Here is a 21,119-nt window from a genome sequence, read left to right as displayed (position 1 = left end):
TAGTTTCCAGGCTCTGTTTTTGGACCCTTTTTGAATATTGGCACCACATTTGCTATGCGCCAATCCTGTGGGACTTTCCCTGTCAGTATAGAATCTGCAAATATCAGAAATAAGGGTCTGGCTATGACATTACTTAATTCCCTTAGGATACGGGTGTATATGCCATCTGGTCCTAGCGATTTGTCTATTTTAATCTTTTTAGGTCTTTGTTGTACTTCTTCCTCGGTCAGACAGGACACTTTTAATTGGGAATTTATTTTTACATTCAGCATTTCATCTGACAGTTTATTTTCCTCAGTGAATACATTGGAGAGAAAAAAATATTTAACAACTTTGCTTTCTCCTCGTCGCTCTCTGCGACTCCCCCTCATTACTCTTTAAAGGACCGACACCTTCAGATTTATACTTTTTAACATTTATATAATTGAAGAACATTTTAGGGTTAGTTTTACTCTCTTTGGCAATTAATCTCTCCGTCTCTAGTTTGGCTGCTTTAATTTGTTTTAGTGATTTATATGCTTTCTTTTTGTCATTTATTTCTTTCTTTACAGTTCTATTTATCCACATTGGTTTCTTTTTGTTCCTTAATCTTTTTTCCCATACGGTATGTAGCTCTCACAATGAGATTTTAGGATGCTTTTAAAGATATCTCATTTTGTGGTTGTATTTTTATTTTTGAGGACTTTGTCCCAGTTAGTTAGGCCTATGGCCTCTCTTAGTTGGCTAAATTTAGCTTTTTTGGTTTGGTATTTTTGTTCCTCCCTGCAGAAACGCTCTTTTGAATGATAATTGGAAGGTTATTACTTTATGGTCACTATTGGTCTATTGGTTAATACTAAGTCCAATATGGCTGTCCCTCTAGTCGGGTCCTGAACCAGTTGGGAGAGGTAATTGTCTTAGGTTATTGCCAAGAACCTGTTTACTTTATGAGATATACAAGTTTCAGTTTCCCAGTCTATATCTGGGTAGTTGAAGTCCCCCATAATAACCACCTCATTATGATTTGCCACCTTGTCTATCTCGTTTAGTAGTAGATTTTCTGTGGACTCTGGTATATTAGGTGGTTTATAGTAAACTCCTATTAGTAATTTATTATTGTTTTTAGCTCCATGTATTTCTACCCACAGTGACAACATGTTCATGTCCCTCACTTATATATTCCCGGAGTGTGGGCTTTAGACAGGACTTTAAATAAAAGCATACCCACCCCTCTCCGGTTTTGACGATCCTTTCTAAACAGACTGTAACCTTGTACATTAACTGCCCAGTAATAGCTATCATCCAGCCATGTTTCCGTTATTCCCACTATGTCATAGTCCTCCTCACACATCACTAATTCCAGTTCCCCAGTTTTATTAGTCAGACTTCTGGCATTAGTATACATACATTTGAGAGGTTTATGTATATTTTTTACCCTACACCTTTCCTTCTGAACTGTTCTAGTCCCTCCTTCCATTCCTCCCCCAGTCCCACTACCTTGTCCCCGGTCTCTATCTGCACTATCTTCCCCTCCTATAATGTAATTTCCCTCCCTCACAGTCCCTAGTTTAAACACTCCTCCAACCTTCTAGCCATCTTTCTCCCCAACACAGCTGCCCCTTCCCCATTGAGGTGCAGCCCGTCCCTACGATAGAGCCTCTTAAATCTGCAAAGTTAAATGATATAATGGCTGCCTGTTTTTCTTCTAGAGTCTTCACTCTGTGACCCAGATGTTTGATGTCACCTTTGATCTCTGCTAGCTCCTTCATTACTCGTTGAATAGCCTGGGAAAGCGCTTGCTTCAGGAATCTTCTTGATATATGAGGTTGTTCTCCTACAGCACTAGCTACTGTGGAATCTGAGAAGCTGTCCGCTTCGGAGTCAACAGAGCGTTCCCTTCTCCCTACAGGCGCCATCTTTCGCCTGTTAGCTCCCGATTTGGCTGTTGATTTATTTAGAAACTTCTCCATGTCGGAGCTTCTGCAGTCCTGTCTCACTAAGTCCCTCCGGTCTCTGGCTTTGTCCTTGCCTATTTTGACCATTCTGGAAAGGAGGTAAGCAGGATAAAAAGCTATAGCACCAGCCTGTGTATGCAGAGCTCTCTAACAAGCAGCCACCATACTCTGCAGTCAGGCTCTGCCAGAATGCCCCCTAAATTAAAATTTGGTGTCTTCATAATATTATAGTCTCTTTTTGTGTCCCTTAATATAACATCCCCCTTTATGTCCCCGCATTGTAATGAGGTACATTTCTGTGCCCCCACATTGTAATAATATCCCCATTTGTGCGAATGATAGCAAAAAAGAGAAACTTGTCTCTCTCTTCATTCCTAGGATGAGAATTCTGATCTTCCTATAGCTGCCATCTATTTCACCCCAGTTACAGAATCAAGGCCTAACGGAATTAATTATGTAAAAAACAATGTGATCACCCCAAAATCAGTAGTATTAGAATGCTATTTCACCCTAATTATAGAATTAAGGCCAAATGCAATTACTTATGTAAAAAACAATGCGTACACCCCAAAATCAGTAGTACTAGAACATTTTTTTTCACCCCAATTACAGAATTAAGACCTAATGGAATTACATATGTATAAAGCAATGTGAACAACCTAAAAGCAGTAGTATTAGACCACTATTTCACATCACTTACAGAAACAAGGCCTGATGGAATTACTTATGTATAAAACTATGTGAACACCCTAAAATCAGTAGTATTAGAATGATAGTTCACCCCAATTACAAAATCAAGGCCTGATGGTGAATCCCTTATCTATAGCAAGGTGTAAAATCAAACAAAGCACTATTTCACCCCAATTACAGATTCAAGGCCTTTTAGCGGTTTTCCTCCAGGCAGGTTTATGATGTTTATACGATGAGGCATCAGACCTCCAACCCGTGAATATTTCCCTGTACAACGAATATCCTATTTGCTCTGGCCAGGAGATAAAAGACAGCCCAGACTCAACATAGGTTGTCAATATCTGAAATCTGTATTTCACAGCACATACTTATAGGGGATTTAGGGGTGGGAGCATAGTGTGTGGCAAGGTACAATTGAAACAATACTGGTATTCTAGGAGGCATTGGGGTGGGAACATAATATGTGACAAGATACAAGTGAAACTTTGTTAAACAATACTGGTATCTGCTATATACAATACATGAAAGGGTTATTTTACATATTGACCAGGTTGATCTAAATGCTAACAAGTTGAATGACTTGGCATAGTGTGATTTGTGCTAATTCGGGGTACTGTATTCCACAAGAGATGAGGCCTTGTATAATCTGTGATGTAGCAATAGTAATATTATGAAAAATCCCTTTCAACCCAACCATTGATCCCAACTTTTATATATATATATATATATATATTATATTTATATATATATGTGACGCATGAAGACACTAAAGAAAAAATCTCCTGCATAATGGAAAAGAGAGAAGAAAGAAAAGTAAGAAAGAACACAAAACACACAAAACATCAGGCATGCAAGCTCTACACATAGATAGGATGTTCAGGTTAGACCTTTTACTGGGCTAACCCTGCCCTCCATTGCACATGGCCGCCCAGTAATATTACAGATAGGCAGGTACAATCCACCTCATGCCTTGAACAATAGAAATACTTTTTAGAACTGGAAGGTACACATTCGCACATTTCCTGAGAGTGCCGGTGGGTGGAGCTCAAACATGCTCACCATCCACTACCACTCCCAGATCATGCGCAAATGCTCCCAAATGAATGAGCCTTTTTCTTAAACAGATGTGGCCCTAATCGGACAACATCCATTTAATCTGGTACATGTGCTACTGACCCAAAGTAAACCTCTGTTAGACATGGTTCATAAAGGGGGATCAGTCCCTGAGGAAGGTCTTTTAAAACAGGGTCGACCAAGAAAGGTGATATAGCATTCACATGGACACCAGTCCCACCAACCAGTGTTTCATGTTGGGACGCCAATGGTTCAGTGAGACCAGCATGAGTGTGCTATAACCCACCGTTGCTGATGAGGACCTGCTGGTAGCTTTCACTAAGAACATTGCTCTCAGAACCAGCAGCCATTAGATCCCCCTCACACCAACGGTGGCGGCTTTCACATGGGGAGTAGGGACCAGAGTGCTGATCTATAGAACTTCCCTTGCAACGTTGTGACCTGACCACGCTCCTTCATAACCGCAATCCGGTCAGACCTTACACAGGGAGGTATATACAAAATAAACCTACATAACATTTCTAAGCTAAATATAAATTCCACTATAGTCATCCTATGCTTAATAACATTTTTCACAACAGTTCCCTCCTCTTTGTCATATGTCCCCTGTGCTCTTTGAATCTCTTGCTGAATCTTCAGTTTCCTCAGCTTGCCCTCATTGCTTGTGGTGCTCCTTGGGTGCCATTGACTCCATGATGATGCTCCATACATCAGCTCGATTCTTCGGGGAGTTGACTCTGAGGGAGGTTCTGATGTAGGGAGGTGTGGCGTGGCTATGGACGTTTAGTTGGACATCCTTTCCATCAAAGACATAGGTTGATACATGGTATATCTGGGAGCTGCGATGGGGATGTCATTATCTGCACATGCCTGGGTGATCCGATTGATCAAACAGCAGGAACATCTCGCCAGGATATATAGGATAAAGAGAAAAACGAACAACATGAGGATATATACTTCTACTTCCTTTAACCAGTTACTTATGGAAAACCGGAAATCTCCAAAACCACCCAAAGCCTTGAAAGGATTTCCTCCCTCACTAGCAATAGCCCTAGCTCTGCCCTGAAGTACAGTGACCTTATCCATATGGGCCTTGACTTTATCACTGGTATCTGCAATCCAAGTACAGCAGTCCTATCCTATAAACTCACAGACCCCCCCCCCCTTAGAAGCGAAAAGATAATCCAGCGCCATTTTTTCCTGTAAGACAAGGGTTGGGTTGATGCACCTGTTGGCAAAGGAAACAAGAGTGAAATATCATCATATTCAATGTTTAATTTCTAAATCAGTTTTGCCACATATTCCTCTTGTATCTGCTGCAAGTCTCCAGGCATCATAATTAATGGACTCATTGTCCATGGGGTTGGGAAGGGTCTCCCCATCAAAATACTACTCCTCCCTTTGACCATAGACCGTTGGCGTCTTTGGTCAACCCTTGAACCTCCTAATAAGCAAGGTCTGCTGATGTTGCAAATGTTTGGAGCTGGGACAACATTATGTTATTTTCAGGCGTGAGCGGCACTAATAGGGAATTTATAAAAATTTTGGTTGTGCAATTTTGTGTGACACTGGAAGCTGCTTTTGCATGCCAGTCTATTAACCTGTTCCCCTGGGCAACTAGTGTCATTGAAGTTGCGTGTGCCTGACACTTAATGACTTCAATGGCCTCTGGGAGTTGAATTGCTCCAAGGAGATTTGAAATGAGTTGTGCATGGGCTTTCCTTCTGCAGTGCAGGTTAGATCATACATGGCAACGGAGTCTGGGCACCTTCATTGTGGGTTTGTTGTATTCATTCCCCACTGAATGGGATATTTAATCTGTGTTTTTCGAGTCTGTATAGGTATTGGCTAAGCCTGGTCTGGGTAAGGGTAAGGACAATCTATAACAAAATGCCCTGGTTGTTCACACCTAAAACATGCACATGGGGTTTGTCTAGGTTCTGTGTGCTGCTGGAAATCGCGCTTGTCTGTATATCTACCCCTATTGTCATGGTGAGGGCGGGGCTGGGAGAAATGTATATCATGAGCTGATGATTTGATGGTCTCCTTTTGGACCTCAGAACATCCTGCTGAGTCTTTTGCTATGGCTTGCCTCATGGTTTGTGTAGGGGTTAATGTTGGCCAATTATCACCAATCATTTTATAAGTCTTAGCGACTTCTGACAGCAAATTTGCACTAAACGTCTATGTATACACTAAACCCATATCATCTGCAGTTGCCAAACCTGCCTCCTCTATCCAAATTTGTCTAAATCTCTTTGAAAAATCTGACACACTTTCCCCAGTCTTCTGTTTACACGCTGTGGCTATCCCGATATCTTTCCTATCACCATGCATCTTTTTTAAATTGTGCCAATACTTGGTGTGATATCTGCACTGGGTATTGCAAGAGTGTCACATGTTTCAAAATTAAAACCGCCTTCTGCTGAATCCTGATATCCTGTGACCCCCTCTAAAATCAACCTATAATCCTCTACAGTAAACTGTTGACCCTTACACATTCTTTTCAAGTAAGATACAGTGGCAGCAAGGGTCTTTCTGGGGTCTGTTGAATTCTTAATAATATCATTTTAAGACAGTGGATGGTAATGGATTCATTACCATCTAATTCCCCATTATTACAAAAGGGAATGCTTCAGCTGCTATGGGAGGGGTATCTTCTGGTTCAAAACCCTTCATCTTTGCTGCCCTTGCATATATTGTTCTACTGGGCTATGCAGACTTTACAATAGGTTTATTAGCATGCTCAGAGAAATCCTGTACTTCAGATTCTGTAAAGCCAGGAACTTGTGGTACAGTCAAGTGTGTGCATATCTCATCATCTGATTCTGTTGTTAATTTTGTTACTACAGGGTACAATGGCACATATGGGTGTGGGGCAGGAGTTGGAGTCACAATGGGAGTTTTACTTTGCTGTCTTGTATTTGAACTGCCAAAGTCAGTCCAAAACGTTTGCACTGATAGCCATGCCTGGCCACAAGTTTATATATATATATATATATATATATATATATACAGTACAGACCAAAAGTTTGGACACACCTTCTCATTCAAAGAGTTTTCTTTATTTTCATGACTATGAAAATTGTAGATTCCCACTGAAAGCATCAAAACTATGAATTAACACATATGGAATTATATACATAACAAAAAAGTGTGAAACAACTGAAAATATGTCATATTCTAGGTTCTTCAAAGTAGCCACCTTTTGCTTTGATTACTGCTTTGCACACTCTTGGCATTCTCTTGATGAGCTTCAAGAGGTAGTCACCTGAAGGAGTTCCCAGAGATGCTTAGCACATGTTGGCCCTTTTGCCTTCATTTTGCGGTCCAGCTCACCCCAAACAATCTCGATTGGGTTCAGGATCCGGTGACTGTGGAGGCCAGGTCATCTGGCGCAGCACCCCATCACTCTCCTTCATGGTCAAATAGCCCTTACACAGCCTGGAGGTGTGTTTGGGGTCATTGTCCTGTTAAAAAATGATGGTCCAACTAAACGCAAACCGGATGGAATAGCATACCGCTGCAAGATGCTGTGGTTGCCATGCTGGTTCAGTATGCCTTCAATTTTGAATAAATCCCCAACAGTGTCACCAGCAAATCACCCCCACACCATCACACCTCCTCCTCCATGCTTCACGGTGGGAACCAGGCATGTAGAGTCCATCCGTTCACCTTTTCTGGTCCCACAAAGACACGGAGGTTGTAATCAAAGATCTCAAATTTTGACTCATCAGACCAAAGCACAGATTTCCACTGGTCTAATGTCCATTCCTTGTGTTCTTTAGCCCAAACAAGTCTCTTCTGCTTGTTGCCTGTCCTTAGCAGTGGTTTCCTAGCAGATATTCTACCATGAAGGCCTGACTCACACAGTCTCCTCTTAACAGCTGTTCTAGAGATGTGTCTGCTGCTAAAACTCTGTGTGGCATTGACCTAGGTCTCTAATCTGAGCTGCTGTTAACCTGTGATTTCTGAGGCTGGTGACTCGGATGAACTTATCCTCTGCAGCAGAGGTGACTCTTGGTCTTCCTTTCCTGGGGCGGTCCGCATGTGAGCCAGTTTCTTTGTAGCGCTTGATGGTTTTTGTGACTGCACTTTGGGACACTTTCAAAGTTTTCCCAATTTTTCGGACTGACTGACCTTCATTTCTTAAAGTAATGATGGCCACTCGTTTTTCTTTACTTAGCTACTTTTTTCTTGCTATAATACAAATTCTAACAGTCTATTCAGTAGGACTATCAGCTGTGTATCCACCTGACTTCTCCACAACGCAACTGATGGTCCGAACCCCATTTATAAGGCAAGAAATCCCACTTATTAAACCTGACAGGGCACACCTGTGAAGTGAAAACCATCAAAGCAAAAGGTAGCTACTTTGAAGAACCTAGAATATGACATATTTTCAGTTGTTTCACACTTTTTTGTTATTATATAATTCCACATGTGTTAATTCATAGTTTTGATGCCTTCAGTGTGAATCTACAATTTTCATAGTCATGAAAATAAAGAAAACTATTTGAATGAGAAGGTGTGTCCAAACTTTTGGTCTGTACTGTATATAAAACGACTAAAAATGCTTAAGCAACTATACAGCTATATACCATTTTAGCAAAGTATATTCGTTGCACACAGTACTGTTTTTCAGATTAGGGGACTCCAGACCCCTTTAATTTTCTTTAGGAATATCAGATTCCTGGGAGACGCTTACAGAAGCTCTTACCGGGTTCAAATAATCCACTCTTACAGTATAGAGTAGTAATAATATATATATAAAAAATATAGAATCACTTACCCGATACTGTTTTTTGGCGGATCCCACCTTCTGACACCAAACTGTTAGCGATTTTCCTCCAGGCAGGTTTATGATGGTTATATGATGAGGCATCAGACCTCCAACCCGTGAATATTTCCCTGTACATTGAATATCCGATAAAAGACAGCCCAGACTCAACATAGGTTGTCAATATCTGAAATCTGTATTTCACAGCACATACTTATAGGGCATTTAGGGGTGGGAGCATAGTGTGTGGCAAGGTACAATTGAAACAATACTGGTATTCTAGGAGGCATTGGGGTGGGAACATAATATGTGACAAGATACAAGTGAAACTTTGTTAAACAATACTGGTATCTGCTATATACAATATATGAAAGGGTTATTTTACATATTGACCAGGTTGATCTTAATGCTAATAAGTTGAATGACTTGTCATAGGTGACTGTCATTGTATGTGAGGTGGGATTTTAAGTAGCCTTTTCTAATGGAGGAAGGTGCTATTGTGTCCAGCAACTGGCAGGGTGCAATTTGTGCTAATTCGGGGTACTGTATTCCACAAGAGATGATTCCTTATATAATCTGTGATGTATCAATAGTAAAATTATGAAAAATCCCTTTCAAGGCCTAATGTAATTACTTATCTATCTCAAAAGGTGTAAAACCAAATATGTGAAAAAATAGATCACTCTTTCACTCCTATTACAGAATCAAACACTAATGTAATTACTTATCTTTAACAAAAGGTATAAAATCAAATATGTGAAAAAATATTTAGAGTGCTATTTCACCCCAATTACAGAATCAAGGCGTTATAGAAATATGTATGTATTAATTAATGTGGACACCACAATAGCAGTAGTATTAGACCGCTTTTTAACCTTAATTAGAGAATCAAGGCATTATAGAATTACGTATGTATAAAACAATGTGGACACCACAATAGGTGTAATAGATTTGCTTATCTATTACCCAAGGGGGACACTGTTCTATTAGCCTCTGCACTCTCAGTATGCTCTCCCTATAGTGTGGTTAAAGTCTCCCTATGATCTCCCTATTATCTCCCTACACTATCCCTGTGCTGTCCCTGAACTGAAATTTTACAAATAAAGTCTCACTGACCCTAGTGCCAGTCACATCTATCTTATATCTATTCCCTGCACTAAGTTCACAGTAAAATGGTGGAGACTGGGTGGGATGAGTTTTTTTTTTATAGGACTGTGACATCACAGGGGCTGGCTATCTGCTGATTGGCTGGCTGCATGGCATTATGGGTTATCCCTCATTTCCAGGCTTCTTACTTTTACTTTGTAAAGCCATTTTGGAAAAAAATCTTATTCATTACCACAAATTGTCAGGAAATTTGGATTTGTGACTAATCAAAGAATTAGATTATATACTAGTTGAGGAAATAGCTAAAATGACATTGAAAGGGGAAGTTATCATTATGGGAGACTTTAATCTTCCTGATGTAAACTGGAAAACCAAAATAGCTAGTTCTGCCAGGAGTACAGATATTCTAAATTCCCTACTGGGATTATCTCTACAGCAAGTAGTGGAGGAGCCAACCCGGAAGGAGGCCATTTTAGATTTAGTATTCACAAATGGGAATTTGGTATCTGATAATACTGTAGGTGAAAGCTTGGGATCTAGTAATCACCAGTCAGTGTGGTTTAGTATAAGTACAGTGACTGAGTCACACCACACAAAAACAAAAGTTTTAGATTTTAGAAAAACTGACTTTTCTAAAATTAGATTAGAGGTATACAAGTCCCTATCAGATTGGAACAGTTTCAATGGAGTCCAGGAGAAATGGGACTTCTTAAAAAGCGGCACTATTGAAGGCAACAGATAATTGCATTAGGCTTGTCAGTAAAAGCAAAAAAAGGAAGAGATCACTGTGGTACTCAGCAGAAGTGGTCAAAATCATTTAAAACAAAAAGATAGCATTTAGTAATTATAAAAACAAAACAAAAAAATTTATAAGATTAGGCAGAGAGAGGCCAAGCAAGTTATAAAAGCTTCTAAAGCATAGGCAGAAGAGAAATTAGCTCAGCCAGTGAAAAAAGGTGATAAGACATTAGTCAGATACATAAATGAAAAAAGGAAACTAAAACAAGGAATTACCAAATTAAAAACAAAAGAAGGAAGGTATATGGAAGAAGATAAAGAACTAGCTGACTGCCTCAGTGAATACTTCTGTTTAGTTTTTACAAAGGAAAATGAAGTAAAAGGACCTCAGCTAGGAAGGAAGACTAATGAATCTTTTGATGCATGTGTCTTTACAGAGGAAGAGGTTCTAAGTAAGCTGTCTAAAATGTACACAAATAAGTCACAGGGGCCTGAAGGGATACACCCAAAGTTATTAAAATAGCTTAGTGGTGAACTAGCAAAACCATTAACAGATTTATTTAACCAATCACTGGTAACAGGAGTCGTCCCAAAAGAATGGAAATTAGCAAATGTTGTGCCCATTCACAAGAAAGGTAGTAGGGAGGAATCTGGCAACTATAGGCCAGTAAGCCTGTCATCAATAGTGGGGAAATTAATGGAAACCATACTTAAGGAGAGGATTGTGGAACATCTAAAATCCCATGGATTGAAATATGAAAAAACAGCATGGGTTTACTTCAGGGAGATCATGTCAAACTAATCTTATAGACTTTTTTGATTGGGTGACTAAAATAAAAGATGGTGGAGGTGTAGTAGACATCGCTTATCTAGACTTTAGTAAGGCTTTTGATACTGTCCCACATAGAAGGCTTATCAATAAATTGCAGTCTTTGGGCTTGGACTCCGATATTGTTGAATGGATTAGGCAGTGGCTGAGGGACAGACAACAGAGGGTTGTAGTCAATGGCGTATATTCAGACAATGGTCTTGTTACCAGTGGGGTACCTCAGGGATCTGTTCTGGGACCCATATTGTTTAATATCTTTATCAGCGAAATTGCAGAAGGCCTCGATGGTAAGGCTGCTTTCACACTAGCGTTCGGGTTTCCGTTCGTGAGCTCCGTTTGAAGGAGCTCACGAGCGGACCCGAACGCAGCCGTCCAGCCCTGATGCAGTCTGAATGGATGCGGATCCGCTCAGACTGCATCAGTCTGGCGGCGTTCAGCCTCCGCTCCGCTCGCCTCCGCACGGACAGGCGGACAGCTGAACGCTGCTTGCAGCGTTCGGGTGTCCGCCTGGCCGTGCGGAGGCGTGCGGATCCGTCCAGACTTACAATGTAAGTCAATGGGGACGGATCCGTTTGAAGATGCCACAATGTGGCTCAATCTTCAAGCGGATCCGTCCCCCATTGACTTTACATTGAAAGTCTGGACGGATCCGTCCCAGGCTATTTTCACACTTAGCTTTTTTTAGCTAATATAATGCAGACGGATCCGTTCTGAACGGAGCCTCCGTCTGCATTATTATGGGCGGATCCGTTCAGAACGGATCCGCCCGAACGCTAGTGTGAAAGTAGCCTAAGGTGTGTCTTTTTTCTGATGACACAAAGATTTGTAACAGGGTTGATGTTCCTGGAGGAATACACCAAATGGAAAAGGATTTAGGAAAATTAGAGGAATGACCAAAAATCTGTCAACTAAAATGTAATGTTGATAAGTGCAAGATAATGCAGCTGGGGTGTAAAAACCTAAGAGCAGAATATAAAATCAGTGATACAGTCCTAACCTCAGTATCTGAGGAAAGGGATTTAGGGGTCATTATTTCAGAAGACTTAAAGGTCTGCAGACAATGTCATAGAGCAGCAGGAAATGCTAGCAGAATGCTTGGGTGTATAGGGAGAGGCATTAACAGTAGAAAGAGGGAGGTGCTCATGCCGATCTACAGAGCACTAGTGAGACCTCATTTGGAGTATTGTGCGCAGTACTGGAGACCATATCTCCAGAAGGATATTAATACTTTGGAGAGAGTTCAGAGAAGAGCTAGTACATGGATTGCAGGATAAAACTTACCAGGAAAGATTAAAGGAACTTAACATGTATAGCTTGGAAGAAAGACGAGACAGAATGGATATGATAGAAACTTTTAAATACATAAAGGGAATCAACACGGTAAAAGAGGAGAGAATATTTAAAAGAAGAAAAAGTAGTACAAGAGGACATAATTATAAATTTAGAGGGCAAAGGTTTAAAAGTAATATCAGGAAGTATACTTTACTGAGGGAGTAGTGGATGCATGGAATAGCCTTCCTGCAGAAGTGGTAGCTGCAAATACAGTGAAGAAGTTTAAGCATGCATGGGATAGGCATAAGGCCATCCTTCATATAAGATAGGACCAGGGGCTATTCATAGTATTCAGTATATTGGCAGACTAGATGGGCCAAATGGTTCTTATCTGCCGACACATTCTATGTTTCTATTATAGTGGGGAATCATTCCACAGTATTGAAGCAGAACAGGGTTCAGTGGGGGAGTTTACAGCCTGGGTAATAGGAACAATCTTATTACATCTTATTACAGCACTGACTGCGGATCCAAATTAATTATACAGCTCTGTAATTCCAGCAAACCGTTCTTGGTATTGGGATGCAAGTGCTGTTTGATACAGCCATTTACAGGGTTTATTGCAAGGAAATATTTCTACATATTATTTACCCTACCCAGTTATATGTTCAAAATAATTTTTGGGCTTGTATTAGTGGGGAACAAAGGGCTTATTAGCCGTTGTGTGGTGAAGTTAGAAAATTATGGCCCTTTTTGGTGTGTATTAGTGGCACAAAAATATTGAATTGCCATTCAGTGGTGTAGTTATATGTTTTAAAACCCTTTTTAGAAAGTATTAGGGTCACGAGGGTGTCAAGAGCCACGTCTGACTCCGTTATACCCGGGGTCAGGAAGTCGCAGCGGGTGGCTGCGCGCTCTATGTCTAAAGATCGCGCTGTTACCTAATGGAAGCTTTCTGTGTTTGCCTTTTTTTTTTTGTCTCACTCAGGAATCCGTAGCTTCTTCTCCTCAGCTGTTTCTTATCCGGCACTCCCAACCTCTTTATATTCCCCTCTCCCACTTCTCTGGTTGCCAGATATAGCGCTTCCTGCCTGGACTACTATACTGACCCACTGTAGCTGTTATTCCTGGTTGTCGTACCAGAGCATTACCCTCCAGATCGCTATTGGTCTTTTGTTGTTCGCTGTTGTCGCCCACCTGGGATTATATGTTTGGTCAGTATTGTCTGTCCCTGGTGTCTCCCTTTAGTGTTAGTGGTGCGGACTAGTGTTCCCACCGCCCTATTCACTACTTAGGGCTCATCTTAACCCCTTAAGGACGCAGGGCATACCGGTACGCCCTATTCCCCGAGTCCTTAAGGACTCAGGGCGTACCGGTACGTCGTAACTTTAAATCGGGATTCCGGCACCGCGGGGTTAATCGGAACGGGATGTCGGCTGAAATCATTCAGCCGGCATCCCGTAACAACGCAGGGGGGTCATTTGACCCCCCCCGTATCGGCGATCGCAGAAAACCGCAGGTCAATTCAGACCTGCGGTTTTCTGCATTTCCGGTCCATTCGGGTCTCCTGTGACCTGATGAACCGGAAAAAGACTGTGATCGGTGGCGTGATTACACACCACCAATCGCAGTACGAAGATTTGGAGAGGCGGTGCTGGCCCTGGTGCTGAACACCGCTGTCCAGGGTGATGCTTGGTGCAGGGGAGAGAGGCGCGAGATTCAAACTTCCTGCACTCCTCTCTCCCCTCCTCTTCCTGTCCAGCACCCTCACCGTGCAGCACCGTCCAGTACCAGCTCCTGCGTCCCCCTAAAATCCCAATCCATCACCCTCCTGCACCCATCGCCATCCAGGTAGGGTAGGGTCAGTGAGGGAGAGGCACCGTTAGGCAGGGAAAGAAGGGAAAAGTTTGGGGAAAAAAAACAAAAAAACTTTTATCTAAAACTTTCTTTGTTCCATCTCTCAGACCCCAGCCCCCCCCCCCCCCCGGCACCCCATATGTGGTCGTAAATGGCTATATAAAAAGGGGGTTGGAGCCGCGCTGCTCTAGATTAGGTTCCCCGGTCAGTGATGAATAGTATTGGGCTCCACACGCCTTTTCTCTGTCACTCTAACAGGGTCCGATCTTCCAAACACAGTAGCCTCTGTGAGGTTCAAAGGACAGGCAAAATAGTGAAGTACCCTTTACCAGATGGTATAAAAAGGTTTTAATCTACTCACAACAAAGTTGTTCAACAAAGGCATATAGTAATTCCACTTTACAACGTCTCGTTCCTGCCTTTGTTGAACAACTTTGTTGTGAGTAGATTAAAACCTTTTTATACCATCTGGTAAAGGGTACTTCACTATTTTGCCTGTCCTTTGAACCTCACAGAGGCTACTGTGTTTGGAAGATCGGACCCTGTTAGAGTGACAGAGAAAAGGCGTGTGGAGCCCAATACTATTCATCACTGACCGGGGAACCTAATCTAGAGCAGCGCGGCTCCAACCCCCTTTTTATTAACTGCATTGAGTGTGAATACCTACCACACTACCACGGAGCCTGCAGCAGCGCAAGTACTTGTCCTCACTGGGACACAGGACTGACCTTTATTGTACTGTTTTCGTAAATGGCTATATAGCTGCACGGCATAGAACGAAGGGAACTCCATACGGTTTCTGGAAGGCAGATTTTGATGGACTGTTTTTTTTTTTTACACCATGTCCCATTAGAAGCCCCCCTGATGTAGCCTAGACTAGAAACTCCAAAAAAGTGACCCCATTTAAGAAACTACACCCCTCAAGGTATTCACAAGTTACTTTACAAACTATGTTACTCCTTTAGGTGTTCCACAAAAATAAATAGCGAATGTAGAAACAATTTTAGAATTAAAATTTTTTGTTACCTTGCCTCAAAAAAGAGTAATATAGAGCAACCAAAAATCATATTTACCCCTAAAATAGTCCCAAAACAACAACCACCTTATCCCGTAGTTTCCTAGATGGGGTCACTTTTATGGAGTTTGTACTCTAGGGGTGCATCAGGGGGCTTGAAAGGGTACATGGTGTAAATAAACCAATCCAGCAAAATCTGCCTTCCAAAAACCATATGACGGTCCCCTTCTTCTATGTCCTGCCGTTTAGCCAAATAGTAGTTTACAACCACATATGGGGTGTTTCTGTAAACTACAGAATCAGGGCAACCCATTTTGAGTTTTGTTTGGCTGTTAACCCATTTTTTCCAGTAATAAAGTAAGGGTTAAAATGGAAAATTTTCCCAAAAATTGAAATTTCAAAATTGTTTCTCCATATGCCATTAACTGTTGTGGAACACCTAAAGGGTTAACAAAGTTTGTAAACCCAGTTTTGAATACCTTGAGGGGTGTACTTTCTTAGATGGAGTCACTTTTTTGAAATTTCTATTCTAGGGGTGCAACAGGAGGCTTCAAATGGGACATGGTATAAACAAAACCAGTCCTGCAAAATCTGCCTTCCAAAACCCATATGGTGTTCCCCTCCTTCTATGTGTTCCCGTTCGGCCAAACAGTAGTTTACGACCACATATGGGGTGTTTTTGCAAACTACAGAATCAGGGCAACCCATATTGAGTTTTGTTTGGCAGTTAACCCTTGTTTTACTCCTGGAAAAAATTGATTATATTGTAAAATTTTCCGAAAAATAGAAATTTCTAAATTGTTTCTCCATCTGCCATGAAGTCTTGTGGAACACCTAAAGGGTTAACAAAGTTTGTAAACCCAGTTTTGAATACCTTGAGGGGTGTAATTTCTTAGATGAAGTCACTAGTTTACGACCACATATGGGGTGTTTATGCAAACTACAGAATCAGGGCAACCCATTTTGAGTTTTGTTTGGCAGTTAACCCTTGCTTTATTCCTGGAAAAAATTGATTATATTGGAAAATTAAAAATAAATAAAAAATTCGAAATTGTTTCTCAATCTGCCATTAACTCTTGTGGAAGACCTAAAGGGTTAATAAAGTTTATAAAAACAGTTTTGAATACCTTGAGGGGTGTAGTTTTTTGGGAGGTTTCTATTATCTAAGTCTCACAATATGACTTCAAACGTGAACTGGTCCATAAAAAGTGGGATTTTGAAGATTTCTGAAAAATTTCAAAATTTGCTTCTAAACTTCTAAGCCTTGTAACATCCCCAAAAAATAAAATATAATTCCCAAAATGCTACAAACATGAAGTAGACATATGGGGAATGTAAAGTCATCACAATTTTTGGGGGTATTACTATGTATTACAGAAGTATAGAAACGGAAACTTTGAAATTTGCTAATTTTTCAAAATGTTTGTTAATGCAAAAAAATTCACTTTTTTGACCCAATTTTAGCAGTGTCATGAAGTACAATATGTGATGAAAAAACAATATCAGAACGGCCTGGGTAAGTCAAAGCGTTTTAAAGTTATCAGCACTTAAAGTGACACTGGTCAGATTTGCAAAAAATGGTCCTTAAGGTGAAATAGGGCTGAGTCCTTAAAGGGTTAAGGAAAGCCAGGGTTTAGGCACGTGATCGGCGTACAGGTGAAAACCCCGTCTAGGGACGTTAGGGCAGTCATGTGCCAGCCTCAAGGTGAGTTAGGGGTCACCATCTTTCCCTCTCCCTTGGACAGGGCCTTCCCTTTTCCCTCCCTTTGCATCACGTATGTGATCGGCACGCCGGTCGTGATAATTAGTGGCAAAAAAATATATATTATTTGCCTTTCAGAGGCGCAGTTATATGTTATAAAGCCCTTTTTGGTGTGTATTAGTGGCAGAAAATGATATATTATTTGCCATTCAGCGGTGCAGTTACATGTTCTAAAGCCTTTTGTGGCGTGTGTAAGTGGTAAAAAATAAGGACCTATTTGCTGTTCAGCGGTGCAGTTATATGTGCTAAACCCATTTTTCGCATGTATTAGTGGCAAAAAAATATAGATTATTTGCTGTTCAGCGGTGTAGTTATATGTTCTATAGCCTTTTGTGACATGTAACAGTGGTGAAAAATAAGGGCCTATTTGCTATTCAGCAGTACAGTTATATGTTCTTAAACTCTTTTTGGCGTGTATTAGTGGTAAAAAAAATATATATTATTTGCCATTCAGAAGTGCAGTTATATGTTCTGAAGCACTTTATGGCATGTATTAGTGACAAAAAAAAAATATTTGTCTTTCAGCAGTGCAGTTATATGTTCTAAAGCCTTTTGTGGAGTGTATAAGTGGAAAACAGTAAGGGCCTATTTACTGTTTAGCGGTGCAGTTATATGTTCTAAAGCCCTTTTTGGCATATATTAGTGGCACAAAAAAGTATTTGCCGTTGTGTGGTGAAGTGAGAAAATTACAGCCCTTTTTGGCGTTTATTAGTGGCAAAAATATATATATTATTTGCCGTTCAGCGGTGCAGTTATATATTCTAAAGCCTTTTGTGGTGTGTATAAGTGAATAAAAATAAGGGTCTTTTTGCTGTTCAGCGGTGCAGTTATATGTTCTAAAGCCCTTTTTGTCGTGTATTAGTGGCAAAAATATATATATTATTTGCCGTTCAGCGGTGCAGTTATATATTCTAAAGCCTTTTGTGGCATGTTACAATGGAATAAAATTAGGGTCTATTTGCCATTCAGCGGTGAAGTTATATGTTCTAGAGCCCTTTTTGGCGTGTATTAGTGGAAAAAAAATATTAGTTACCTTTCAGCTGGGCAGTTTTTTGTTCTGAAGCCCTATTTGGTGTGTATGAATGGCAAAAAAAAGTATTTTCCGTTGTGTGGTGAAGTGAGAAAATGACAGCCCTTTTTGGTGTGTATTAGTGGCAAAAAAATATATATTTCCTGTTCAGCTGTGCAGTTATATATTCTAAAGCCTTTTTTGGCATGTATTAGTGGCAAAAATATATATATATTATTTGCTGTTCAGCGGTGTAGTCATATATTCTAAAGCCTTTTGTGGTGTGTATAAGTGAATAAAAATAAGGGTCTATATGCTGTTCAGCGATGCAGTTATATGTTCTAAAGCCCTTTTTGTCGTGTATTAGTGGCAAAAAAAGATATATTATTTGCCGTTCAGCGGTGTAGTTATATGTTCTAAAGCCTTTTGTGGCATGTTATAATGGAATAAAATTAGGGTCTATTTGCCGTTCAGCGGTGAAGTTATATGTTCTAGAGCCCTTTTTGGCATGTATTAGTGGGAAAAAAAATTTATTAGTTACCTTTCAGCCTGGCAGTTTTTTGTTCTGAAGCCCTTTTTGGTGTGTATGAGTGGCAAAAAAAAGTATTTGCCGTTGTGTGGTGAAGTGAGAAAGTGACAGCCCTTTTTGGTGTGTATTAGTGGCAAAAAAATAAATATTTCCTGTTCAGCTGTGCAGTTATATGTTCTAAAGCCTTTTTGGCATGTATTAGTGGCAAAAAAATATATATTATTTGCCGTTCAGCGGTGCAGCTATATGTTCTAAAGCCCTTTTTGGCGTGTATTAGTGGCAAAAAATATATATTATTTGCCGTTTAGCGGTGCAGTTATATGTTCTAAAGCCTTTTGTGGGGTGTATAAGTGGAAAACAGTAAGGTTCTATTTGCTGTTCAGCGGTGCAGTTATATGTTCTAAAGCCCTTTTTTGCGTGCATTAGTGGCAAAAAAATACATATTATTTGCCATTCAGCGGTGTAGTTAAATGTTCTAAAGCCTTTTGTGGCATGTATAAGTTGAAAAAAATAAGGGCCTATTTGCTGTTCAGCAGTGCAGTTTTATGTTCTAAAGCCATTTTTGGCATGTATTTGTGGTTCAGCGGTGCAGTTATATGTTTTAAAGCCCTTTTTGGTGTGTATTAGTGGCAAAAAAATATATATTTGCCTCTCAGCGGTGCAGTTATATGTTCTAAAGCCCTTTTTGGCTTGTATTAGTGGGAAAAAAATTATTTATCGTTCAGCAGTGCAGTTATATGTTCTAAAGCCTTTTGTGGAGTGTATAAGTGGAAAACAGTAAGGGCCTATTTACTGTTTAGCGGTGCAGTTATATGTTCTAAAGCCCTTTTTGGCATATATTAGTGGCACAAAAAAAGTATTTGCCGTTGTGTGGTGAAGTGGGAAAATTACAGCCCTTTTTGGCGTTTATTAGTGGCAAAAATATATATATTATTTGCCGTTCAGCGGTGCAGTTATATGTTCTAAAGCCCTTTTTGGTGTGTATTAGTGGCAAAAAATATATATTTGCCATTCAGTGGTGCAATTATATGGTCTAAAGCCTTTTGTGGCGTGTATAACTGGAAAAAAATAAGGGCCTATTTGCCGTTCAGCAGTGCTCTAAAGCCCTTTATGGCGTGTATTAGTGGCACCAAAAAAAAGTATTCGCTGTTGTGTGGTGAAGTGAAATTACAATCCTTTTTGGCGTGTATTAGTAGCAAACAAAAATATATTTGCTGTTCAGCGATGCAGTTATATGTTCTAAAGCCCTTTTGTGGCGTGTATTAGTGGCAAAAAAAAATATATTTGCCGTTAAGTGGTGCAGGTATATGTTCTAAAGCCCTTTTTGGGATGTATTAGTGGCAAAAAAATATATGTTTGCCTTTCAGTGGTGTAGTTACATGTTCTAAAGCGTTTTGTGGCATGTATAAGTGGAGAAATAAAAGGGCCTATTTGCCATTCTGCAGTGCAGTTCTATGTAATAAAGCCCTTTTTGGCGTGTATTAGTGGCAATAAAATATACATTTGCCGTTCAGTGGATCAGTTATATGTCCTAAAGCCCTTTTTTGAAGTGTATTAGTGGCAAAAAAAATATATACTTACAGTTTAGCGGGGCAGTTATATGTTCTAAAGCCTTTTGTGGCGTGTATAAGTGGAAAAAATAAGGGCCTATTTTTCGTTTAGCATTGCAGTTATATGTTCTAAAGCACTTTTTGGTGTGCATTAGTGGAAGAAAATGGGCTTATTAGCCGTTGTGTGGTAAAGTGAGAAAATTACAGACTTTTTCCGGTAGGCGGGCAAATAGTGATTAGGAGAGTGGCATGGGAGCTGGTGTTGCAAGCAGTCAGGCTCCTGAGCCAGAGACCGTTGAATTGACGTGCAGACAGTACTCGATGATGATGATGTAGCAGATTGCACTTGGGAGCCGGGTGAATTAGGGGTTTCATTATCATCGGGAGAAGAGAGTGGCAGCTTGAACGTGAGGCAGAAGCAGAGCCAGCAAGTCGCTAGCGTGGCTGGGAGTCAGCAGGGTGGCAGCAGTGGGAGGTTGGGAGCAAAATGTGCCTGTGGTAGACCACCAGCTTCGCAGGAGCCTACCTGCCTGGGAAGTAGTGGTGCAGGGTTTCACAGAAGCAGCGGTGGTAGCAGTCAGTCAATGCGGAGTTCAGCGGTGCAGTTATATGTTCGGCGGTGTGGCAGTTTTTTGTTAAGCCACCGGAGGAGGTAAATATGGCCATTTGTAGAATCTGTGGGCAGAAGGTGAAGTGTGGCCAGGATGCCGATGTTGGCACCACAGTGTGCGTAAACATATGCAGCTTCACCATAAAGTGGCCAGGGAGAACCGTGGCTCCAATGTGGTGGTCCAGCCTGCTGCACCAAAAAGGCAGTACCAGCCCTGCACAAATATGTAGGACACAAGGTGGGCCAGTCCTTGAGCCTGTCGGTGTCTGCCAAAGTGCATAGCAGTGCCGACATGTGGAGCTGTAACTACGGTCAGGGACAATACATGTTCTTTACGGCCCACTGGGAGGATGTGCTTCCTCC

This window comes from Bufo gargarizans, chromosome 4 (assembly GCF_014858855.1).
Source record: "Bufo gargarizans isolate SCDJY-AF-19 chromosome 4, ASM1485885v1, whole genome shotgun sequence".
Taxonomy (NCBI): Eukaryota; Metazoa; Chordata; class Amphibia; order Anura; family Bufonidae; genus Bufo; species Bufo gargarizans.
This window is presented reverse-complemented; position numbering follows the sequence as displayed.